At 43.1% G+C, this 26,336-nt stretch overlaps 1 long non-coding RNA gene across 6 annotated transcripts in view; it reads left to right on the top strand.

Moving 5' to 3' along the window:
* Window positions 1-599: 599 nt before the first annotated feature.
* Window positions 600-26,336, top strand: part of LOC310759820 — a 48,646-nt gene continuing 22,909 nt past the window's right edge. For 3 of the 6 annotated variants that reach the window (XR_014546529.1, XR_014546530.1, XR_014546531.1), the window contains exons 1-4: window positions 1,887-2,218; window positions 9,427-9,556; window positions 10,177-10,233; window positions 23,038-23,142. This is a non-coding gene — a long non-coding RNA (uncharacterized lncRNA). Of the gene's footprint in view, window positions 1,447-1,886; window positions 2,219-9,426; window positions 9,557-10,176; window positions 10,234-23,037; window positions 23,143-26,336 lie in introns of those variants that run through there. The other 3 variants (XR_014546526.1, XR_014546528.1, XR_014546527.1) reach the window with 3 other exon arrangements.

Here is a 26,336-nt window from a genome sequence, read left to right as displayed (position 1 = left end):
ATAAAATCTGCTCGGGAAAAAAAAAACACACACAGAGAGAAATCAGAATGCTAGTGGATCAACATGTTTACAAACTCAGGCTGGGACCGAAAATCTCTTTCCACCCTCAGTTTCTTGAATATAGTTTCCCCTCTGAAAATGGAGGCTGCTTTTCTGCTGGGGAAGCACTATTTCAGGTGTGTGTGTGTGTGGGGGGGTGCTGCTGCTTCCCTTTTGGGATATTCTCAGGGTGTGTAGCCAGTGGTAGAAGGAGTTGCTGGCTACCAGCTGTACAAAGAGCCACCCACCATTACAAGCCGTGTGCAGCTTTTTTTAACATTAGAAAATGTGAGGGGCAAAGGGAATGGAAAACCTATGGCCACTTCATTAGGTTAAGCATGATAAGTAATACAGTGGTACCTCGGGTTAAGTACTTGATTCGTTCCGGAGGTCCGTTCTTAACCTGAAACTGTTCTTAACCTGAAGCACCACTTTAGCTAATGGGGCCTCCTGCTGCTGCCGCGCTGCCAGAGCACGATTTCTGTTCTCATCCTGAATCAAAGTTCTTAACCTGAGGTAATATTTCTGGGTTAGCGGAGTCTGTAACCTGAAGCGTATGTAACCTGAAGCGTATGTAACCCGAGGTACCACTGTAACCCTCTTCCCTGATTTTTTTGGCAGGGTTTCACTTGAACTGTACCCACCCACCTACGCACCCACTAAATGGTTGTTTGTTTGTTTTTAAAGGGATTTTCGAAAATTGCAGTGACACCAGACTAAACACTTATCATTGTGGCTGAAGGCATTGCCTGAGACTGGGAAGGAAGAAAATGACTGTCAACTGACCAGGGAAAAAAAAAGATGACCTGGTCTGCTCCTGTGCCTTTACAAACATCTTGGCATGATGTAGCGGATGTGTTTTCCATGGCATGGTATAAGTTTTTATCGCCTGCTAATTCCTTTAGATGAAGCTTCTGTTGAAATAACAGCAGGGTCTGGCAAAAGAGTTGGCAACTCTAAAGAAAACCCTTTGTTTTTGCTCCACATATGGAGCAGGTCACTAATATCAAAAGAACTTTTAACTTGAAAGGCGCTTAGTTTGGCTGCCCTTGTTTTTAAGAACAGGCAAGCCCAGAGAGTGACTTGAAGGTTTCCCACAGTAAATACATTATAGGCGGGTTTCATAGGCTACTGAGACCTTTATACTTCCACCTGCACATTATGGCTCTAATAAACACATTATCAGGTCATGAAAATGATGGCAAACATGTGACTGGAGGATCTGATAAGTCAGAAGGAAAGATTAGCAGGTCCTCATCTCTCTCCCCCGCCCCTCCCTTCTCACGGAAAAAAAAAGCTGCAAGAGATTCCCTTATTTAAAACAATTGCAGCATGTGGATTTACTGCACTTAAATCATTACTGGCAATTAGCACGTGTCAGAAGGTTGCAGCTGGCTCCAATTACAGGTAAGATTTTAGAGATTTAAACTTAATTGTATGTATGATAGTGGGAGGCTGGGGGGCACATGCCAGAATAAATGGGATCACACCTCTTTGAAATGGGAATGTTACCACCTTTATCATTTTCACTTGACTTTTGTCCTTCAGGAGGGGGAGGAAATGGAGAACTAAACTCCCAGCACCATTTCTGTGTCCCCCCTCCCTCCCCAGTTAATGGAGTGTACCTATCCAGGCACTATAAAGAACGAGAGTTTCTTATCAGTAATAATTTGGAGCCTACCTACTTCCTGTTACCCCTTTTGCCTGAGGGCTTCTGATAAGCGCAAACGACACGATGGCAAAACTTTGGCCAACTTCACAACTGGCACTGAAGCGTTGTTTAGGAATTAGAACTCAGGCCTCTCCCTGCCCCACTCTACCCGGTTTCAAGTTTCACCATTTTTGGTTGTTTTTTTTTTATGGGCATGATCCAAAATGGAAGCCAATTATTGCTTAACGTTCTATGGATTGGGGTGTGTGTGTTCTTGTTTGATAAAAAGTAATCTCACTTTCTCTCTCCCTTGCTTGAGTTTGGTTCTCATGAGAACACGAGAAGAGCCCTATTGGAGCAGTCCAACAAGTCCATCAAGACGAACCTCCTCTCTCCCATGGCGGCCAATCAGCTGCTTCTCCAGGAAACCCACAGGAAGGATATAAAGGCAATAGCCCTCTGTGGCAACTGGTATTCAGAGAAGCATGTTGCTCCTTCTGATCCTGCACGTAGCATATAGCTCTTATGGTGAGTTCACCCAGTTGCCTTTTAAAGCTTCCTAAATTGGGGGCCATCAACACACCTTGTGGCAGTGGATTCTGAAGTTTAAATATACAGGGAGGAATTCAACATTGCATGCTTGTTCCATAAGGGCAAGCATTCAGCTTGACAGATAGACCGATCCCCACCCTCTCCTTCCCTATGCACTGTCCTGAGGGTTCTCCTGAACCCCTCTCTGAACCAACTGGGGTGGCATGGAGAGAGAGGAGAAGGGCAAAAGCCCACCGCACAATCAGAATCCCACCTTTTGCCTGCCCTTAATCCGCCAATGTGCACCTCCACGGAATGGTCCCCAATCCAGCAGGATGCTAGGGTTGATAGTATTGAAAATCCATGAGAGGTCCAGAAAATCAGCAGCTACACTCTTACTTGAGCAATAACTGTCCAACAGGGCAATCAAAGTTGCTTCAGTCCCCAATCCGCATCCGATTCAAGACTGGTCAGTAATGAGGTACCTGTGGCCGGGGGATCATTGGTCTTGCTGGCAGGGGCAGTTGAATATTGGAGTCTAACAACATCTGGAGGAACACATGTTCCCTGTCACTGGTCTAGGCAATCTGTTTCATCCTGGAATTGAGCAGACAGGCATCTTCTACTCAAGTACCATGCTCCTCAAAAGGATATTTGTCACCGACTGTTAAGGTCCAGAAAGAGTTTCTTCTTCATCATGAACACTTCCCTCAATGTGACTGGGACCATGTTCTTCTTCAAGAAGGCATTAATTACCTTCTACTCTCCCATGAAGACATAATAAGGCAGAATGGGCAGACGTGGAGCATATAATGTTAGCCCAAACACCATTGCACACATGAACAAGATGGTTGGCTGGTTGGCTTGGGGGTATTTTGATTCTTTTAGTAGTTAGAATTTAGCTACTATTATTTTACAGTTCAGTCAGGTATTCAACAAAGTGGCTGTCAAAGACAGTGTTGATATCCTCCATAGACATCAAGGATTTAGCAAATTCTGCGAGCCAGTGAGGGCTTGCAACCAATTCACACATTTATTTTTGAGGTAGTTATGTTCTCACATGTGGGGACTTTTTGCTGCCTTTTTTACATGTTGAGCGGCTTGTGTGTGGGAGCCCTATCCTAATTTGGGGGCAGGGAAGAGAGGAAAAGTACAAAGCCAGGGAAAATGCTTGAAAATGAGTCCTTTGTTTTTTCAGCCACCTCATGCTAACGGTTCTTCATGTGAAAATTAGGTGTCAGGCTTGCAGCACGAGAACTTGCCCCCCTCAGATATTAGCGTGCAATTTGGCAATATAGCAGAGAATTATAATGGGGGTGGAAACTACTGGTGTTAAAAAATTGTTGTAAGTATTATTGTAATAAGTGCAAAATGCTTAGAGCTTCTCAGTCGAAACAGAATTAAGTGCAAAGCTTGATGATTCCTCCTTATTTAAAAGTGTTATGAATGCTTCTTACAGTCTTCCTTTCTCATCCCAAGTAAGGCACGATATAATGAACATATTTTCTCACTGTGTATACAAAATGGCCCTCCTCATTAGAGATGGGGAGGCTTTTGATTTGGTTTGCATTTTAATTTGCTCTTCGGCACAACAACGCACAACACACAAAGCGAATCTTTCAAAATTCACACTTTCCCAAATTTCGTGACACAGTTTGCTGACTGAAATGTGTGTACAAAAATGCATCTGTTAGGACAAAATGTGCACAAAAATTAGGAAACTAACATTACAAAAATATTGGGGGAAATTTATTGCAAAATGTGTATATTAAGAGAAATGTGTACTGATATGCTGATGAATTTTTGTGAGGTTTTTTTTTTTTAAATACAAGCTCATATGCAAACTGGATTTAAAATGGAACCCCCCCCCCCCCCCGAAGCTAACAGATTCATTCATCCCTATAGTTAACTGATTAAGGATCTGTTAAAAATGTAAAGACAGGCATTCCCTGCTCAAGTGCCTCAGAGATTATAGGCCCACAGCACTTGGTCTGAAACAAGTTTATGCTACCTTTCTGCCTTTGTGAGTGTGGTCTCCATGTCCAATATGATTTGTATGATTGCAGGTTTGGGACTGAAGCAACCTGTTGGGCAATTTGCCTACATCACAAAAGAATAGGGTACATTGGTTGGATGGGAAGAAAGGTGGGACCACAATGGTAGGCCCACCCCAACCTTTGTGTAAATTCTGCACAGGGCCCATGTGCACATAACACTGTGAGTTTAGGCTCTGAACGGAGGTCTGGCTCAATGCCCAGAGGTTGGGGTGTGTGTGAACTACAGCTTTGATCCTGTTCCTCCTTCCACGAATTCAACACTGCCTGTTAATTGTCTGAAAAGGATTTCTGTGGCTCCACGTGGCGGTGTGAGTTCTCAGAAAAGACAGCTCCACAGGATTGTGGAGCCAAAAAGTGGTTGGTCACTGTTACCACCTGAACTGGGCCTAATTAAACATTTCCGACATTTCTAAGTAAAGTCCCTTTCCCCTTTAACTGTGAGTCCTTGTAAACACGAAGGTTATCAGATTTGTGACAGGCATCATTTTGATTTCATAGGAGTCCTCCTTTATTTACCTAGCCTGCTCTCAGCTTTTCCTCTCCCTCCGCTTGGGAAAGCTTTAACAGAGCTCTTTGCTCCCACACTGCCACAGAGATTTGTTTCAGAAACCTTTGAAAGAGATTTTTAAAGACCCTTGTCATGGGAACAGCTGTCAGCCCACACAGCTCACTTTTAATATTTGAAGCTTTTTTTAATGTTTAATTTGCTTCTACAGGTTTTGAGCCGATTTTAGTGCTGTTGAGTTTTAAAAAAATTCTGTTGTTTTAATTAACCCCTGCCACCCAAGCAACTGAAAAGCACACCAGCACCTCGTGATGTTTCTCAAGCCTGAGCTTCAGAAATGAGTATATTTGTATGGCCTGAGCCCAGGGTAGTTGTTCAAAAAATAAACTGAGTCACACAAGCATTTATTTATGCATTTGATCCCATTTATGGATCACACCTCACAAAATACCTCACAGCGATTTCACAGTGCAAATATCAACAAAAAGAACAATTAAAAAAAAACAATCCCATATGTAAAAACAATTTCAACAATTCCACGTGGGTGGAAAATTAAAAGCCATTTCGTATGCAAAACCTATTCCAAATCCAATAGAGACACAGGTGAGGATAAAGATTTCCACTTAAAAGGCTTGTTGAAAAAGGAGAAATCTTTGCATGGCTGCTGAACAGGTGATAGAGATGGAGCCTGTCTGACATGGGATGGGTTGGGGAGGAGTTCTGAAGATCAGGTGCTATTTCAAGTGGTGTTTGTTATCAAGCAGGAGTAATATAAGATGAATAACTTTATTTAAACAAACTTGCATTCATCTCTTTCCCTGCTGTTCTGTTGTTGCACTGTTTGTGCAGAGTCATTTCTGGGTAGCTATTCCCTCGGTGGTCACTAAATTTCTATCTCTGACTGTTGTCCTCATCCTTCTACATAAAAAGGTAAAGGGAGCCCTGACCATTAGGTCCAGTCGTGACCAACTCTGGGGTTGCGGCGCTCATCTCGCTTTATTGGCCAAGGGAGCCAGCGTACAGCTTCCAGGTCATGTGGCCAGCATGACTAAGCCACTTCTGGGGAACCAGAGCAGCGCATGGAAACGCCGTTTACCTTCCCACCGGAGGGGTACCTATTTATCTACTTGCACTTTGACATGCTTTCAAACTGCTAGGTTGGCAGGAGCAGGGACTGAGCAACGGGAGCTCACCCCGTCGCGGGGATTCGAACCGCCGACCTTCTGATCGGCAACTCCTAGGCTCTGTAGTTTAACCCACAGCACCACCCGCGTCCCTATCCTTCTACATAGTTCCACATAAATACAGGTTCAGTTCCTAACATCTCCTATTAAGAAGGAAGGGGAACTATGTCTCTGTGTTATCCCAGTGGCCACCATCCAAAGAAAACAATTTTGACTCCATGTAAAGCATTTTAATAGGTCAATAATGTTGGGTGAGTGAATCATTTAATGACTTCCAAAGGTCTGATAGTTAATGGTATTGGAGTGGGGGTGGGGAGGACAATGCGCTAGTTCTGCTCCAATCTTGTTCCCGAGTAGGGAGGCTTCAGGAATTTGATCTTTGTGAATTTCAGCCTGAACTTAAAAATAATAACGGGTGCGGATTAATGCAGAAATGGGATGGGCTTAGGACGGAGCACATGTGAAAATAGTGTGGACTAGAAATAGATTGATTTGCTCCTATCACAGGCACCAAACTGCTGATGAGAACTACTTTCACTTCCGTAGGTCCACATAAGCATAGAGAACAAAAAAGCAACAACAGCTGTCACTTGAACTATGACCTTCCCTGAAATAATGCAAAGTAGAATAAAGCCCAAATTCACATGTGGAGCATTTTGGGCTGTCGTTACTCTGCAACCAGAACTAGTGCAATTTCATTACTTTGGCTTCGCCAGCCTAGGCAGAATGACAAGGAGCTGGATTCATTGAGCATGGGCCATTGGTCTTTCCCTTAGTGTTTCTCTCCATACAGTGTGCCAGGACTGTCTATCTACTGGATTTTGAAGACCTGGGTGCAGATCAATATCCATTGGCTTTCCGCACTTTTGCCCATCCTTGTGAGCCCGTGGGGGCAGATTAGGCTGAGAAATAATGCTTGACCTAGGTCATCCAGTGACTGTCATGGCTGAACAGGATCTTGATTTCAAGCCTTCTACTAGGTTACGCTCTGCCCAGTAACCCCACACTAGGACCCCATCTGCACTATACATTTAAAGCATTATCGCAGCACTTTAAACCGCCATTACTTCACCCAAAGATTCCTGCGAACCACTGCTGTTAAGCTGGGCTTTTTCAGCTGGAACTCACTGGAACTCAGTTCCGGCACCTCTCAGGTGGGCACCACTGCCATTTTATAAGAGAACAAGGTGAATTCCAGCACCCCTTTTTCTAGAAAAATAGCACCGCTGTTAAGTATGCTGGGAGTTGTTAGGAGACCTCCCCTATTCTCATCACAGAGCTACAAGTCCAGGATGGTTTAATGACCACCCCTCTTTTCAGGAAGCTCTTGACCATTGTACCTCTCTGAGGACAATAGGAGTGTTTTTAACAACTCTCAGCACCGTTAACAAGCCACAGTTCCCAGAATTGTTTTGGGGGGGAAGCCATGGCTGTATAAAGCAGCAAGATACTGCATTATAGTGCAGATGGGGCCTAGGTATTGTTGTCTTGTAACACACACACAAGATATCATGCAAAGACATCTTATTTCTTTACAAAGGAATGAAAGGGAACTCCTTATGTGAGGAACAGCATGTTTCAATACACTCGAGCATGCCAGTAAAAATGGCTTCCTTCCCTTTCATAATATCTAGTTATTAATGTCTCCTTCATCATGATGAGGCCTTTCTCTGATCCTGCCAGCAGCATGCAGAACAGAGGTGGGAGAAGAGAAACATTGCTGTGTTTGGACATGGGTACATTTTACTACACCCTAAGAAGGGGTGAGGGAACCTGTCAAACAGCTGCTAATTTTCGCTTGTGGTGCTGTGTATATTGCAAAGTGTGTGTGTATTTCAGCAGAGCAATTTGGAATGCCAGAGCCCCAAACTGAGCGGGGTTCTAAATTTTCCTAGATGGGTCTATATCTGACTGCTGCGCAGCTGTTAACTCTGCACAGAGCATCTTGTGCCAGATCTTGCAGAAGGCATCCCGGCAATCAGAGGAATTATTTAACTCAATTATTTTTATTAATTTATTGTATGAAATCCTTCAGAGCGAATCCTCTTTGATGTGCGATATCCTAATCACACCCGCAGGGCATTGCGAAGCGCAAAGCGTGCGTGAGTGTCTTTAATTCCTCAGTGGTATGATAATATCTTTTTTACTAGTGTAAATAAATCAATTATTTAAGTCAAATACTTTGATCACTGGGAACTGCCAGTGAATGTCTGTGCTGTGCAGTTTACGGTGGGCAATTCTTGTCTGTAACAACTACCGTTGCAGTGCTTGTAGCTCTTCATTTCAATCTACTCTTAAAAATGAGATTAGAAGCCATTCACCAATATACATACTTATCTTGGGCCTGCTGTGGCACAGAGTACCTTAGCCAAGTGGAATAACAGGGTGCTTTCATCTGTCACAGGGTTAAAGATGTGCCACTCTTCTTTCTCATTAACTAATTGCTATTGTACAAAGAATGTATACAATGATTTCTCCCAACGCACTGTGAACCTGGTTCAAACACTCTGCATCACGATAACAATTATTTGCCCATACGGGTAAAAGGGTATTTTGGGTCTCTTGGGATGCAAGGTAAATTAGCATTTTATATCATATTAATGAAGTGTTAATTGTTTCTCACAACGTCCGTGTGTATGCGTGTGAGAAAATTGAATGCGTTCCTATTGACATTGTCGCGGAACAGCCATAGTACCTTGCAGCACTTTCTGATGAGTTCATCGAGAAAGTGAAATATTACTAATTGTGAAGTGTAATTAGCCGTTCATCTAGCTGAGACCTTATTTTAAAGTGAAGCTGCAATTTTAGTCAGAAAAATATGCTTCAAAAAGCCTTTTTCTGAAAAGTGTAGTCCAGTTATACACAGTCAGCATGTGAATACTAGTACTAGCTTTGAAGGTGATTTGGTAACTTCAATCATTTAAAACTCACATACCCCCCCCCCCCATTTTAAAACAGCTGCATTTGTTGCCAGTTTATTCCTGGGGCTGATTCAAGAAGCTCATTTTGGTGTTTTAAGCCATAAATATCTTAAGGCCCCAAATATATGAAATATCTTCATCCCCACCAACCTTCTGGAGGATACATTGCTGGATTAAAACATACAATATTTTATCCTCACACTGTCAAAAGTTCAAAATAAAATATTTGGCAAAAGTCTCCTCTATTAGTCACAGATAGGATTGCATGACCTGTGCATGGTACAGTGAGTTCTGGAGAGGAGTTGAAGAGAAAGAGGAAGCCTTCTGATAAAAACAAAAGGGGAAGATTTCTCCCTTCCTCACAAGCCATGCACTTCCTCTGTTACGGGATCCTCTCTACATTCCAGTCACCGCTTGTGGGCATTTATGTAAAACATGGTGGTGAATAGATGTAAGAAAGCAAATTTCATTTTCGCTGTTGAAAGTAGACCAGCCGATACCATAAGCTGTTCTAATATACAGGTGTTCTTCTTTGTAGGTTCTGTTCAATTCCATATATGGGAATGTGGCTGTGCAGACCACAGGTAAAATCTTCTACAAAGCTCTGGAAGATTAGGATCATCAGCCTCTCCTGTCTCTCCCATACACAACAGCATCCCACACTTAAGGTGAGGTGACATTTATTGGGACCTCTCCCGATAAATGTCCTGTGAGAGCCACTTATTCCTTCATAAAACCATTGTCCTTTAGACTCCCCCCCCCTCCATTCTGTGTCAACTTTCCAACAGGCGCAACAGCAAGTGCTGTTTGTTTTTAAATCTCCTACTGTTGTAGGAGTGAAGTTCACAAATTTCATCTGTTAGTCCTTTAAGAAATAAATGAGGATGGGGACCTTCAGCCATTGTGCCTCTCATGCTTGGGATAAGGCCGAGTTGTCAAATGATAGAGGCCTACTGGAATTGGAAGCTGTGCTCCTGCTTCCTCTAACAATTAATGCTACACAGATTAAGGGAAATCTAGCCAGTGCTCCACTCCTCTTTACAACAAAGCCTGCAAATATGGCATTATGGGCCAGAAGGCTTATTACTGGACAGCAGTTTCTATAAAAGTAGCAATTTTATATTCCTTTTTTTAAAAGAATCCTTATAATCTTCTGAAAATATACTGGAAAAAACACTTGGACCAAGGTTTCTGTATGAAGCATGGTGAAACAAAACCTTACTGTACATTCAGCTATGTGCTATTCTTCCTTAAAGCACGATCTCCACTTTTGGTACCTGTTTCACAGCATGGTGGTGGACCATAGAGGATATGCCCTTTGACAGAAAGGAACTCTTTAATGAAGGTATGATCATCTTGAGAAGCTGAGGGAGGACAAATCCAAATTTTGCTCCTTTGGTCTCTCTGGTCTTACTGTTATTGACGGCACTCCTTGGATTTTCCTTCTGAAGTGCTGTTGATCCAACCGTGCCCAAGCTGTCTCTTTGTCTCATCAAAAGCATCACCTCTCAGCCTCCAATATGCTTTTCCCCCAACAAAACAATAACAGAGAAGCATTGTTGCTGCATTCATTTTCCATTCTCAGTACAGGTTTCTTCCCTCCTTCTTTCTTGAAATATCCTCCAGCACATTTTTGCCATGTAAAAAGTTACTTGCATTGGAAGCCCCCTAGACCAGGGGTCAGCAACCTTTTTCAGCCATGGCCTGATCAACCGTCCCTCAGACCATGTGGTGGGTTGGACTATATTTTGGGGGGGGAATATGAACGAATTCCTATGCCCAACAAATAACCCAGAGATGCATTTTAAATAAAAGCACACATTCTACTCATGTAAAAACACCAGACAGGCCCCACAAATAACCCAGAGATGCATTTTAAATAAAAGGACAAATTCTGCTCATGTAAAAACACACTGTTTCCCGGACGGTCCGCAGGCCAGATTTAGAAGGCAATTGGGCCGCATCCAGCCCACGGGCCTTAGGTTGCCTACCCCTGCCCTAGACAATTAAGAAAAGAAAAGGGGAATTCTTTTTATTGGAATATTTCTGTCCTACCTTATGTCCACGAGGGGCAATGAAGGTGACTCATGATAAACAGAAAACTAGGAAAATAGAATACAAATATTCTTAAAATGACCACTTGCCAATAACAGCAATAAACAATAAACAAAACAGCAGACGCAGTAAAACAAATAAAAAAGAACAAGAATTTTCAACCACTGCTCAGGACAGGTGGTTGCTTAAATACTAGCATCCTGGACTGGCACCTAAACCAAAGCAAGTATGGAACTAAGTTTTACTCTAAAGATCACAAACTCCACACCCTGGGTGTCCTGTCAAAGAGTTTTATATACACAGCACAATCTGTTTCAGACAATGTTGGATCAAGATATCATATGTGTTAGGTTAATATGAGAGGAGCTGGTCCTTCTGATATTCTCCCGGCCTCACATGTGTTTAGAGCTTCAAAGGTAAGAACGAGAACTTCCATTTGCCTGGGAAAACAGGAGCAAATAAAGTGGTACATATTGGTGTTTTGTGACCTGAAAAAGGGGCTTCTGTTACAACTCTCGCTTCCACATTCTGAACCAATTGGATTTTCTAAATGCTTTTCAAAGGCTACTCTGTATTGAGTGCATTGTAGTAATCTAATCCGGGTGTAATCAAGTCATGTATGACATTGGCCAGACTGGTTTTCTCCAAGAAAAGGGGAAGGCCGGTGTAGAAGCTGAAGCTGAGCAAAAGTGCTGCTGGCCTTGAACTGCAACCTTGAACTCAAGATTCCTAATTTGTAGACCAGATCCTTCAGGGTTGGGGGGGTTCCAGTTTTTTTTTTAGGGAGATCTCCTAACTAGTGATCTCTCCCCCCTCCAGTTGTTCAGGCTGTGCATGTCATGGATGGGAACAATGTGATTCGGAAGGTGGTACTGGGGAGTACAGGATATGCCTACATCTTCTTGATTTTTTGGGGGGGCAACTTAGGTTTTACTTTACTCCTCTCTAATTGGTGTAATTGTGTATTGTGTAGCCATGACCTTAGCATATTTCGTCTCCAGATAACCGATGTGTCTGATACATAGCCTTTCTGCTGAAGCCAAGATGGTTAGTGCCTAGACGCAAGAAAGCAAAAGAAGCTCAATACTACAGGAGAGGTTAAAACAGAACAGACAAATCAACCAGTTATTTAAGAATCTAAGAGGAAAGGGAGTGGATGATAAGACATAACTGGGAACCATTTAAAGGAATATGCAGTCCTTAAATGATTGCAGCATGTGCTTTTCGCTACTTTGATGTCATGTCATTGGTTTATACGTCTCAGTAAAAAGTTGATGAAGAAAATGCAAGTGTGTTCCAACTAAGGTGTTTCCATAGAAAGGTTGACACCCATGTATACTCAAAGGGGTTTATGAAAGGAGAAGAAGTACATGAGAGAAAACTCATAGGCTGCTGGCCTTGTCAATGGCTTTTATTAGCCGGGAGAGAGAATGGTTGTTGTGTTAGAATTCAGGAGAACACCCAAGATAGTGCACCTGAGCAAACACTGTTATCCCTGAGTGAAGTCCATACCAACAGAGAAGGCCAGCGCAAGGTCCAGACACGGCTTACATCCCACTTAATCCTGAATACAAGGGGTGGGGTAAACAGGTGTGCAAATCTCATTTTGGCTCTCTCCACCAACATGAAGGTGACTTTATGACTGTTATGGCACATTTTATGAGTTTATTATAGGGCGTACCTTAACAAGCTTGCTGGATAATTTCTTGGATTCCCCCCTCCCACCCTGGGTTTATTTATGTGGCAGAGCTGAGGAGCTTGTGGTAGCTAATGCTCATGACGGACCTTGAAGAAACTGGTTACATTAGGAGAAGATGGTGGGTTTTTTTCCCTCCCACATCGAAACTCCTTCCTCTTGAAGGCTTGCAAAACTCTGAGCAGTTTCGGACACAGCTTTACAAAACACCATAGTTTCAGCTGGCTTTGGGAGGTTGACACTCTCATCCCGGGAGCTGCCCCCGCCCTCCACCCAAGGCAGCAACAAAAACCACCAGTAAAGAGTCCTGTGGTACCTTAAAGAGAGTTTAATTATAGTATAAACATCCACGGACTGCAGCCCCGCTTTGTCATGTTCATGAAGTTCTCTGTTCAGCTGGGGATCTGCAGCTGGGGATCTAGAGAGCAATGGCTGGAGTTGATGGGAGTTGTAGTCCAAAGCAGGTAAAGGGCACCAGGTCGAAGAAGGCGGACAGGAAAAAACTGTCAATAGTGGGGCCAAAAGGCCATGGAATGTAATAAGTACAGGAGGCCAGTGCCATTTCTGTGCAAAGTCCCGATGTACGTAGGATAAGACCTGAGCCAGCAGCTCACCAGAGGGGCTTAGCACTGGCACAAAGAGACAATATGCCCTTTAGTCCAGTTGCAGGTTCTGCCCCCAGTCCTTGCATAGCAGTGGACACTGGGAGAGGCAGTGGGAAAGGACAGGTATGAAGGCGAAGTCATTGCCCGCAATGCTGAGCCACACATGTAGTGTGGTTATCTAAATACAGGGTGTGTATGGAATACAGTGTGGGAAGGCACTGGGTGGTTCTGTCTTCTCCTGCCCCTTGACTTGCACGTAAAACGTACGTGCATGTACACGTAACATACATGTACGCACATACACGTAACACAGTCTTGGTATACGTCCACCCACAATGTCATTGGGCAAGTGTGGATTCACCCTGCACACAATGGCCTGGACCACATACATATGTTTTGAAACGGTCAAGCTGCAGGGTAATAACAGAATCCATCTGCAATGAGCTTTTATTTCTAAACAAAACCAGACTCCCAAGAAGAACTTTTCAGGGGCAAAACAAAAGGCTTAGATTGTGTGTGGACTATGTACTGAGTCCACATTAGCCCATGTCTTCATTGATTTTACTACTGCTGCTGCTACAATTTATTACATGCCCTTCACCCTAAATTCCCAGGGCAGGCTATAACAATTAAAACACAACATTAATATTAAAATACAGTACAATAGTACACAATATTAAAAATAGTTTAAAGCAAGTTAAAGCTACATAAATAGGGTGGGTCCTAAAAGTATACATCTCAAATCTGCTATGATTAAATGGGCACAAGATGTTGGACACAATATCATGATGGCTGACTGGGAACAGTTATGGACCACAGGTATGAAGTTTACGGCATGCAATGCCTTAAGAGAGAATATAATGAAAATGATATACAGGTGGTACATGACACCAGTCAAGCTTGCGAAAATTTATCATTTGCCCGATAATAAATGTTGGAAATGTAAAGAAACTGAAGGTACATTCTTTCACCTCTGGTGGACATGCCCAAGGATTAAGGCTTTCTGGGAGACGATCTATAATGAAATGAAAAAGGTATTTAAATATACCTTTCCGAAGAAACCAGAGGCCTTTCTCCTGGGCATGGTCGGCCAATTGGTGCCAAAGAAGGATAGAACTTTCTTTATGTATGCTACAACAGCAGCAAGAATACTTATTGCAAAGTATTGGAAGACACAAGATCTACCCACCCTGGAAGAATGGCAGATGAAGGGGATGGACTATATGGAACTGGCGGAAATGACTGGCAGAATCTGAGACCAGGGAGAAGAGTCGGTGGAAGAAGACTGGAAGAAATTTAAAGACTATTTACAGAAACACTGCAAAATTAATGAATGTTAGAATGTTGTTGGAATGAATTTATGTGACTTTAGCAGGAATGTTATAAAGGTTTAGGAAAAAACAGACTGTTAATTGGTGAAAGGAGGGAAAGTAAATTTATATTAATATCAAGATAAATTTACAGGACAAAAAATTGAAAGGAGGGAAAGGATTTGCTGAAATGGAAAAGTGACCAAGAATACAAAAAAGGGAGGTGTGAGGAGGTCAAGGAAATAGGCTAATGAAAGAAAACAAATGGGAAGAGTTGCTGTACTTTTTTCTTCTTCTTCTTGACTTTTATTTTTGTCTAATGGATGTTAATTCTCTGTTTTTTTCTTTGTGATTTTTCTTTTTTCTTTTTTGTATTTCATCTTGTCTTGTTTAAAAGGATGTTTTTTGATGTTTCTTTTTGTACTTTTTTTTAAAAAAAACTTTAATAAATATCTTATAAAAAAAATAAAAGTATACATCTCAAGTGTCAAAAGCCAGAGTGAAGAGGTAGATCTTTAGCATTCACCGAAAGCTATATAATGAAGGTGCCAGAATAAAATGTTGTGTGTGCACAGCATTATAGAAGTCCAACTGCATTCAGTGGGGCATATTTCTAGGTAAATGTTTGTAGAATTGCAGCCAAAGTAATAGAGAACTTTCCTCCAATTCACTTATATAACACAGAGACATTTCTTTGCACCTAAATCACATTGTATGAATTGTTGTATGTGAGCTGTAGTTTTTGAGCTCAAATTAGCCATCACTGTTTCCTGGGAGTAACCTATTCTGTCCTTTGCCTTGGAATGAGTGAATAATACAGAAACTGATGTATGCTGGCAACAAAATAATTGAAAATACTTCATGTCTTGTTTGTTTCGACTGATTGCTGCTTATGGTCATATATATGGGGAGAGCCTTCCGATCAATAAAAGAAACAGGAATAGACAACATGCAACTCTAGAGAGGAGGAAGGTAATGCGTGTTCTTAAGCTACAGAAACAGATTTCAACATATGGCTCAAGTATTTCTGCTGCAAGGAATTGCACATTCCTAAACCTGTTTTTAACTGATGACATCCACCTTCGACTCCGAGTATTGCATTTACAGCCAGTTTGCACACCTCTTGCTAAATACCTTCCTGTTTTGGGGGAACGATGGTGAAAGGGTTTCTCAAGAGCTAATGCTATTTGCTTGACAGGTCTTCTCTTATTAAATTGTCTGGCTTGACTGATAAGACATGCCTCAGTATAACATATAGCTAACTATAATGCCTGGATAACCACCAGAGAGGAAAGACGGGAAATTTGGTAGAATATCAGTATGCACATGAAGTCTTTGTGTGTGTGCACATGAGCGCAAATGAATATGCTTTATGCTGTTTGGGGTCACACCATATTTAACCACATCTTATCCTTTGGCTCCACACACTCTTTAAGGTGTATTGGGACATTTAAAGTAACGTTCTCCAACGGCTTTTAAGAACTGACTTTATGTCAGTTGCTTTTGTGTGTGTGTGTAAATCAATATATATGAAGGGATTCCTATAAGTAGAAATGATGGCTCCATTTCTCAGTATGACAGCAGAAGGTGGTTGTGTTTTTTTGTCTTCTTTTTTTAAAAAATGACATCTCAACCAAAATGTGTGAGAGAACTTTTTCTGAAAGTAGCCACTGGAACACAGTTGGAGTACCTGGGGCTCTCGAGAGGTTGTTGGACTATGACTTCCATCGTTTCTTATTACAGTGGTACCTCGGGTTACAGACGCTTCAGGTTACAGACTCCGCTAACCCAGAAATAGTACCTCGGGTTAAGAGCTTTGCTTCAGGATGAGAACAGAAATTGCGTGGCGGCGGCACAGCGGCAGCGGGAGGCCCCATTAGCTAAAGTGGTACCTCAGGTTAAGAACAGATTCAGGTTAAGAACGGAGCTCCGGAACAAATTAAGTTCTTAACCCGAGGTACCACTGTACTGAAAATGCTGGTCTGAGGCTTATGATAGAATCCAACAACATATGGAAGGCAACAGATCCCCTCATCCCTGCTCTAGGAGGAGGCTTCTCTGTCAAAGGCAGGGCTCATCTGGTATAAAGACTTGTTGGTCCAATAAAAGGCCAGACCCTCCAAGTGTCCCTATTTTCCAGGGACAGTCCTGGATTTACAGAAGCCATCCTGGTTTCTGATTTTATTTTGGAATGTCCCGCTTTTCCTTAGGATACCCCTAGTTTCATTGGAGAAATGTTGGAGGGTAAGGAGTTATGCGACTCCCGAGCCAAGGAGATAAGTACAGTCATACCTCATATTACGTTTGCTTCAGGTTGAGCATTTTCAGATTGCGTTCCTCGGCGACCCGGAAGTAACAGAACGGGTTACTTCCGGGTTTCGCTGCTCGCACATGCACAGACGTGCAAAATGACGTCACGCGCATGCGCAGAAGCGATGAATCGCGACCCACAGACGCGGGTTGCATTCTGTTCAGGTTGAGAATGGGCCTCCGGAACGGATCCCGTTTGCAACCAGAGGTACCACTGTAACTATGCAAACACCCAGATAGGGTGTTTTTTTTTAAAAAAAATGTTTAATGCTTTATTATGTTTTTATAGATGTTGGAAGTCACCCAGAGTGGCTGGGGCAACCCAGTCAGTTGGGTGGGGTATAAATAATAAAATTATTATTATTATAGTTGTTGTTGTTGTTGACTAGGACATCCCTATTTACATCGAAGAAATGTTGGAGGGCATGAAAGGCATCTCATTTTGTGATCATAACCAAGATTCAGGGTCAGGCCTTCATGAAATATTATTTTATTGTGGCATAGTTTCTAAAGTGTTTGCCTGGCTCTGGGGAATACAGATTCTAGTCCTCTCTCAGTTGTCAATGTCACACAGAGGTGGCCTTGGCAAAGCACTGCCTTCCAGGGGCTAACTGCACAATACACACAGATGCGTGAAACAAAGCCATGCTGCTGTTTATGAAAAAGGAAAGCATCTTTGGGAAATGGGGAGGCCGGATATTGAGGGAGAGATCCCTCAGCTTTAACCCTTCCCTGCCCTCTGCAGCTACCATTGGCAAATGGTATCATTGACAGTCCTACTTCCCGACATTCTATAGAGCTTCCAGAGTAATTGAGGGTACCAAAGGAGCACTTCTGATTAAATGCTCCCAGAAGCAACTTGGAACACGAGATGTTACCATTGGTCATATTATCACAACACCATATCCCTGATCATTTACTGAGTTGAAATGGTGTGTGTGTGTGTGCCCGTAGGAGGCAAGGTTGGCATATGCATGCAAATTCTACATCAACTTTACTTCTACAAATTCATTTTAAAAAACATTTTCCTAATTTGAAAATGTTCAACATTCTAAATGACAAAGGACGAGGCTGTGTTTGTTTTAATACATTGATCTATTGAATGCAGAAGCCGATTCTTAACCATATCAACTTTAAAATTCATCACCCAGCTCTACCTCTCTTTTAAATCAGAACCAATGAAGGCGGTTAAGGTCCTGTGTGAGTGCCTGGAGGCGGCTGGAGGATGGATGGCAGCTAACAGATTGAGGTTGAATCCTGACAAGACAGAAGTACTGTTTTTGGGAAACAGGAGGCGGGCTGGTGTGGAGGACTCCCTGGTCCTGAATGGGGTAACTGTGCCCCTGAAGGACCAGGTGCGCAGCCTGGGAGTCATTTCGGACTCACAGCTGTCCATGGAGGCGCAGGTTAATTCTGTGTCCAGGGTGGCTGTCTACCAACTCCACCTGGTACACAGGCTGAGACCCTACCTGCCTGCGGACTTTCTTGCCAGAGTGGTGCATGCTCTAGTTATCTCCCACTTGGACTACTGCAATGCGCTCTATGTGGGGCTACCTTTGAAGGTGACCCGGAAACTGCAATTAATCCAGAATGTGGCAGCTAGACTGGTGACTAGGAGTGGCCGCCGGGACCACATAACACCGGTCCTGAGAGATCTGCACTGGCTCCCAGTACATTTCCGAGCACAATTCAAAGTGTTGGTGCTGACCTTTAAAGCCCTAAATGGCCTTGGTCCTGTATACCTGAAGGAGCGTCTCCACCCCCATCTTTCAGCCTGGACACTGAGATCCAGCGCCGAGGGCCTTCTGGCGGTTCCCTCACTGCGAGAAACGAGGTTACAGGGAACCAGACAGAGGGCCTTCTCGGTAGTGGCGCCCACCCTGTGGAACGCCCTCCCTTCAGATGTGAAGGAAATAAGTAGCTATCTTCTCTTTAAAAGACATCTGAAGGCAGCCCTGTTTAGGGAAGTTTTTAATATTTAATGCTGTATTGTTTTTAACACTTGATTGGAAGCTGCCCAGAGTAGCTGGGGAAACTCAGCCAGATGGGCGGGGTATAAATAAATTATTATTATTATTATTATTATTATTACTACTACTACTACTACTACTACTACTATTAGGCTTCAAGAATTGATATTTTAAGCACCCCTTAACGTTGAATTCTGAAATCCAAAGTAAAAACCTTTGAAATTCAGGATTCACCATTCTGAATTTGGCCAATTTAAGAAAATGGTGTGAAAGTTTGATTGGGTTCTTACTACTTACTATTCAACTTAGCTTTTCTAGTTGCAGCTTTTCAGTTCCATTATAATGATCTCTCCCGCTCCCTTTCCTTCAGGAATGCTTTGTTGACACAGATTTTGCTCAGTAATACCAGGGGGAGTTGTATTATGTTAACTTGTCTTGCTCTTTTTCCCCCTTCCTCAGTGTGTAATCTTATTTCCCCAGCTGTATGACTGCAAATGATGAACTTTTTACATTTATGTTCCATATCTATTTTGAGCTGAAGTATAATAATTAACATTGTTAAATGGCAGCCCTCAAGGAAGGCAACTTGAAAAGGTATTTTGATAGGTCTTCATAAATCTACTTCAGCAAAATGCAAAGTGTCTGCATATCTAATAATCTGGATAGGAATATATCCCCCGCTCCCCAAAAGTAAATCTTTAATTTCATAGGGCTTGAGTACCAAGTAACATATATCATCAGTGATAGTGTCCAGAGCCTTGGCCAAAGTAGTATAATTTCTGTTACATTTTATTAACTCATAATATTATTCTCCTTTTGCAGAATTAGATTCTTCTCACAAAGGCACCATCTAATTACTATTAGATCAGTTAATTTCCTCATAATTTAAAATAGTTAAATTTGCCAGATCATTTTTTTTTAGATTTGGTGATTGCGGGGTCTGCTGACTGAGGGTCCCAGATGCTCATTTTCATCCCCACTGGATGACTACGTTAGTGGCAGGCAGGCCGCGACGCTGCCTCATACTTTGGTAAACTGGAGTGCTGCAATTTGGGCAAATTAAGGTGGAAGGCAGCCATCCAGGATGCAAACTAAGTTGGCTCCCATTCAGAAGTGACACTGTTGCCCACCTACTACTCAAATAGCCACCTGGGTCCCCAGAGAGGGGCAAAAAAATATTATAAAGCTGCATTGGGGTGGTGGTGGTGTGTGTATGTTGGATAGTGTGGGGGCCTATTGCCAGCACTATGCTGAGGGTCCCTTAAATCTGGTGCTGATCATGGCCTTAAAGCTGAGGTTGCTCACCCCTGCTTTAACTGGAAGTGCTACGGATTGACCATAGAGAGCTTTCTCCACACAAAACATGTCTTTCCTCATAGGGCTATGGCTCACACTCAGCTATCGCCCACCCCCTCCTAAAGGCTTTTGTGTAAGTACATGAAGTAACTCCTAGCAGAAAAGAATGGACATTTAATCAGCTGTTTAAAATTTCCGCTCTATTTCCCTATTGAAAATATAGGACACGAGGAGCTACTGTAGGATGGGCACTGGCGGGGTCAGTGGCAATACATAGATGAAGTCTCAACTTGCCAGTGGAAGAGGGGCTGTTGGTCACGCTCTAGGTTTCAGTGTGCGATGCTGCACTTTTTCTGAAGACAGATAGGCCTAACATCGGCAAGCTTGGAAGAAAGGTGGGATATAAACAATAATGAATAGATCAACCCACAGTCTGGCTTGAAGAAGATAACTTTAGTGGTGTGAACGAATTGCAGAAATCAGTCTGTGTGATAAGAGAAAGAGAGAGAAGGGGGTGGGGAGGAGATCTGTAATATTTAAGTTCAGTGTAAACACCAGAAGCAAGATAACTATTGTGGAATTTGCAATGGAAATGCAGTTATTTCTACTGGACCAAGTGCAAGAATGTTTTATCTCATGGAATTTCCAGTCAAGAATGGAATTATTTTTCACCCTGCTGAGGCTGCCTCAGCACCAAATATGGATTCAGCAAGGAAGGAGGACCAAAAATACCATTCGGCATTCAAAACACAGCTGTTGTGGCCACATTTTTCTTCTTCCTCTCGAAACGGGGGGCAGTATAAAAAAATAATAATGTACTCCTCTACTGTTATGGTACTACTGGTGGCATTGCAGATATATTCTTTGCTGCCTCCTTTTTCTCTCTTCTTTTATAAACCATCAAGCTGATTTTCCAGCAGTTCTCTATCTACATGGTGTGCTCTTCCCGGCTTTTAACTATGACAATAGGGTGGGAAGAGCACCAATTCTTTGATCTTTGGTACTAATGGAGAGCTCTGGTATTATGTGGCTTTCCAACAAAACAGGCTATTTTCACGGCTGAGGCCAAACCAAGAACTGAGCTGGGGAGAAAAGCCAAGAATCAGAGAGCAGACGGTTAGTTTCACATGCTTAAAATTAGCCCTACTCGTCCACCGGAGCGGCTCTCGTACTTTATAATTCATTTACCCGTTTTGTCAATTGTGTCAGTCAAAACGGCCAGCCATTCCAGCAGCTGGGAATCCAGCCCCTTTGCAAGAACAATTGCCTGCATCTTGCTGTTTCTGGCATGTATTCATTATAGAGCTAGTGGAGATCCATTGCAGGAATGATGCCATTCCAGCATTGTCCAGGAGGAGTTCCTTAGGGTGGGAAGCAGTTGCACAGTAAGGAACAAGAGCAAGTGGTAAAGCTGGTGGCAGTCACACTTTCTTGCATATATATATATATTTAAAAATAAAATCTAAAAAGGAGCTTTACATCAATAGTTCAATTCGGACTTTATTCATATGAAATGGAAGAATGCAGAAAGGGGCTGAGAGTCCATCCCTCTGCTGCTGTTGACATGCAGTTCCTCCTGCCCTGTTCCCATTTTGGGGGAAATTGGAGGCAGTGTCACTTAGTTCCACATAAATATGGTTAGGATTGAGATACAGAGCTGAAGGCTAATTTAATAAGGCAAATAGAACTACAGTGGTACCTCGGGTTAAGTACTTAATTCGTTCCGGAGGTCCGTTCTTAACCTGAAACTGTTCTTAACTTGAAGCACCACTTTAGCTAATGGGGCCTCCTGCAGCTGCCACGCTGCCAGAGCCCGATTTCTGTTCTCATCCTGAAGCAAAGTTCTTAACCTGAAGCACTATTTCTGGGTTAGCAGAGTGTGTAACCTGAAGCGTATGTAACCCGAGGTACCACTGTACCATATTTTTCTGTGAATAACACGTGTATAAGACGCCCCCTATTTCTTGGGACCTTTGTTGGCAAGGTGATGTCTCTGCTTTTTAAGATGCTGTCTAGGTCTGTATAGTTAAAGCTATGGTGTGCCCAGTAGTGATGTATGGAAGTGAGAGCTGGACCATAAAGAAGGCTGATCTCCAAAGAATTGATGGTTTTGAATTATGGTGCTGGAGGAGACTCTTGAGAGTCCCATGGACTGCAAGAAGATCAAACCTATCCATTCTTAAGGAAATCAGCCCTGAGTGCTCACTGGAAGGACAGATCCTGAAGCTGAGGCTCCAATACTTTGGCCACCTCATGAGAAGAGAAGACTCCCTGGAAAAGACCCTGATGTTGGGAAAGATGGAGGGCACAAGGAGAAGGGGACGACAGAGGATGAGATGGTTGGACAGTGTCCTTGAAGCTACCAGCATGAGTTTGACCAAACTGCGGGAGGCAGTGGAAGACAGGAATGCCTGGCGTGCTCCGGTCCATGGGGTCATGAAGAGTCGGACAAGACTAAATGACTAAACAACAACAAATTTTGAGGGACTCACATTTAGGAAAATGGGGGAGATTGTGCAGAGTTGTTAAGCCTTTTTTGGGGAGGGGTTTGCCAGCGATTGTCTGCACAATTACCACTGCGACCCCCAATCAACACCAGCCCTTGCAGCAGCCACCAATCACCTGCCAAACAACACTGACAATGTTCAGCTCGCAGCAGCAACCAATCAACTGTCACCCCTATGCACTATCCCTGTATAAGACGATCTCCCCCTTTTTATGATTATTTTTTCATAAAAAATCCTCGTCTTATACACGGAAAACTATGGTAGTTCAAATCCAACAGAGGGGCCCTGTGCAGACATCTGCCTTAACTATATTTACTGCTACTTTACTAATGTCTTTTTGTGTAAGTGTATACAATGTTTTTTTAAAAATAAATAAATAAAACATGGTTTGCTGTTTCAGCCCTGCTTGAGACCCTAAACCATGATTTTTGCTTGAGGACGTAACCCCACCTGCCCCTACTGAGAAGTTTTGTATAAGAAGACACCTGCTTGTCACCTTGTGGAGGTGAGGAACCTGTCTTGCTTATGGTATAAAGGCATAGCTTCCTGTCATAGCTTCCTAGTCTGGCTTATAGCCAATGCTTAACTAGGTATTCCAATGTAATGCTTAATTGTCGTGAAGGGAAACAAACGGTTAAGCCTTTTATTTGCCTAAGTCTGCAGTGTACACCATAAAACTGGCACCAAATCAGTTCAAGGCAGGGATTGTTTGAACCACTGTGCATTGTTCCTTGGGAAAAAGGTGGGAAAGTAAAGATGATTACTGTAAAAATGAGTAATAAATCATAGCTAATCATGCACTTTTGTCATATTTGTTGATGAGCAGCTGCTTTCATATATTATTCAGTCATCCTGCAGTGCCCTTATCTTGGGCTGGCTTTCTGATGATGTTACACAGCTTATGGGAGAATGTGCTAAATGTCGGATATTCCCCACAGTGATAGAAGCCTAGTTCTTGCAAACAGGAGAGCCACCTTCACTCAGTGCTAGCCCTGCCCCCAACCTCACATGGGGAGGAAGTCAGTGTTGCATTAAAGTGATCAGTCCATCAGGGCAAACATTGCAGATTGCCATATGGAACAATCACCCTCTCCTCTTCCCACACATTGTTCTGGGGCTTCTCCCCACCCCACCCCACCCCACACACCCCTGGCCAATTTCAGGGGCATATGGAAGGAGGAAGGGGAGAATCTCTGTTGCGTAAGCAGAAGTCCTTGCATAGGACTTCTGCTGATGGGACTCTTTAGTTGGATTTCCACCCGATGGTTTCCTTGGCACCCACACCCTAAGTGGGAAGCCTATGATCTGGATTGGGGAAGCCAATGCCCTCCAGTTATTGTTGGATGCCCAAAAGGTCAGGGATGATGGGAGCCAGCAAAATCTGGAGGCACCATGTTGTCCGTGGCCCTTCACTAGATTTCCGTGGGAGGTGAATCAGAGCAGGGCCCTGGGCCAAAAGATGTGAAACAAGCCAGAAGTCTGGGCCAAAAGAGCCAATCAAAGAAAAACTAGGAGACAGGATCAGAGAGTGAGCCAGGGCCACAGAATAACCAAGGATATAGGAATGCAACAGAGCCCAGGAAGAGACCATGTTGCTCAAGCTAGGAACAGGAATCCCTTCAACCATTTACCACCCGTATCGGTGGAGTCACTTCAGGTGGTTAGATGGCAGCCCTACCATACTACAGCTACTGCTACTATGGCTGGATCTAGACACATCAAAGAAATGTTTCCATTAACCATATTGTAAACTTTGTATGAAAAATCGGGTTTGGCAAAAATGGAACCCTACAGCACCATCCGGTGTCACAATGTTATAACGCATATACAACGCTTATCAAGCGCTTTTTCTTTGCCAGTGTAGCTGAGTCCTAAGTTGGTTATATGGAGGAGCATTCCATTATGTGAGCTCCAGCCTCTGAAGTGGTAAAACCGGGACATAGATTTACCACTATATCAGCTGAGAATAGCCAGTGGCAGGAAAACAAGTAGAAGGCTCAAGACCGCAACGTCCTGCTTTAATGAGGTTGACAGTGCATTTGGAGGATGCCCTCTGGTTTCTACAAATACTTCATATATATGAGGGTTGCTTGTTTCTCATGGCGGGTTTGAAAATTGCAGGTGGACTCTTGGGAGCTGCATTTGTAGCTAAGGATCTGGGATATGTATGCATTTGCTTTCTCTCACTGTATATTTTGAACTTCCTATAAAATAAATGCTCTAATGCTTACGTGCCCCATCTCCCTACATGGGAGGGACATTACATGTACTGAGATGGAAATTACTCGTATCGGCTGGATGTTTATAAGGTCTAGTTAACTTTACCTGCTGGCGTCATATTTCTAAGGCCCCAAATCCCTTTCTCCAGCCCTTGTTTGCTTGCATGTGTGGGTTTCATTTCCTTTGTGGCTCAATGCCTGTCAATCAAGCGCAGAAGCCTAGAAATCCCCTCAGCCTTTATCCTGTTGGATCAGTGATGGCTAATTCACTCTTGAATGCTATGTAAGCAAGGAATGTAGGGAAATTTCTACTTCATATTAGGGCTCTCCCCCCCCCCCAATATGCCTGAGAAAGTAATAGCACATTAAATTAGGGCAAGAAAATGGGGTGTGAAGGGTTAAATGCAGGGCTTTCTTTCAGCCGGATCTCGCCGGAACTTCTTTTTCTAGTAAAATAGTACTGATTAAATGTCCTCTCTAGTATGGTATTGAGAGAGTTGCCTGTAATGTGCTGCTGTGGGTGCTGTGCAAACAGACAAATATTGCCTGGTGCATCTTTTATACCCTAAAATTTATAGCATTAATATCACTAGCTCCAACTAGTGAGATTTACTGTGAGTACACTTTAGGTCTCACACTACCTATGGGGCTGATAGGCATAATAGTCTCTTAAACACATATACGTAGGAAAGAACCATGTCATTGGTTCTGCCCGTACTGTTCCCGCATCCAGAAATATCCTTGGGCAAAAAGGAGGAAGGCGTGGCAGGTGTGCACAAATTGGCATCCAGCGTTAAGTGCTGTGTTTAAGGTGGTTGCTGGATACAAGCAGACCCAGGAGTTAATCCCTTTGAATTTAAAGGAACCTAATAAGAACGACTTCTGAGTAGATATGCACAGGATTGCACTGTGAATAACTCATCCTTTATTGTTGGGGCCATCATGTTGACTTCAGTGATACTACAGTGCAGTCGATTAGTTTAGGCTGCTGATAATGGCACGTTCATGCTCTATAACATTCTCCTATCACTTCACAGTCGCACATGAAATTTCTGCTACAAGTTCCACAGAGGTTGTTTGTTGCAGGAAATAGTTGCTGGTGGTTTCACAGCTCATACGCTAATAACACAATTATTCTCTCTTTTTTTATTTGGAATGGAGTTTTTCTTCTTCTTTCTAATAAAGAACACCAAATGAAGGAATGCACACAGCCCCATCAAACAATTGTTATTACATTCCAAAACGGAGAAGACACTCTCGTTAACATTCACGTCCATTTGGCAGCCAGCCTCTCCCAAAGGAATCGCTGTGTTGCTTTTCATTATTCGCAAAGTCCTATTGCTGCAAGGTTCTGGAATCTGATATCGTCAGCAGCACCTAGGCGGGTCTCAAACCCCATGGCGTATCTGCTTCCTTTAACTCTGACACATGGCACTCTGCCAGGTACCTTGAGATCCCCTTGTCTCTGTTTGGGAAGCCT

Source organism: Podarcis filfolensis, assembly GCF_964270895.1.
Source record: "Podarcis filfolensis genome assembly, chromosome: 3".
Classification (NCBI taxonomy): Eukaryota; Metazoa; Chordata; class Lepidosauria; order Squamata; family Lacertidae; genus Podarcis; species Podarcis filfolensis.
This window is presented reverse-complemented; position numbering and strand designations above follow the sequence as displayed.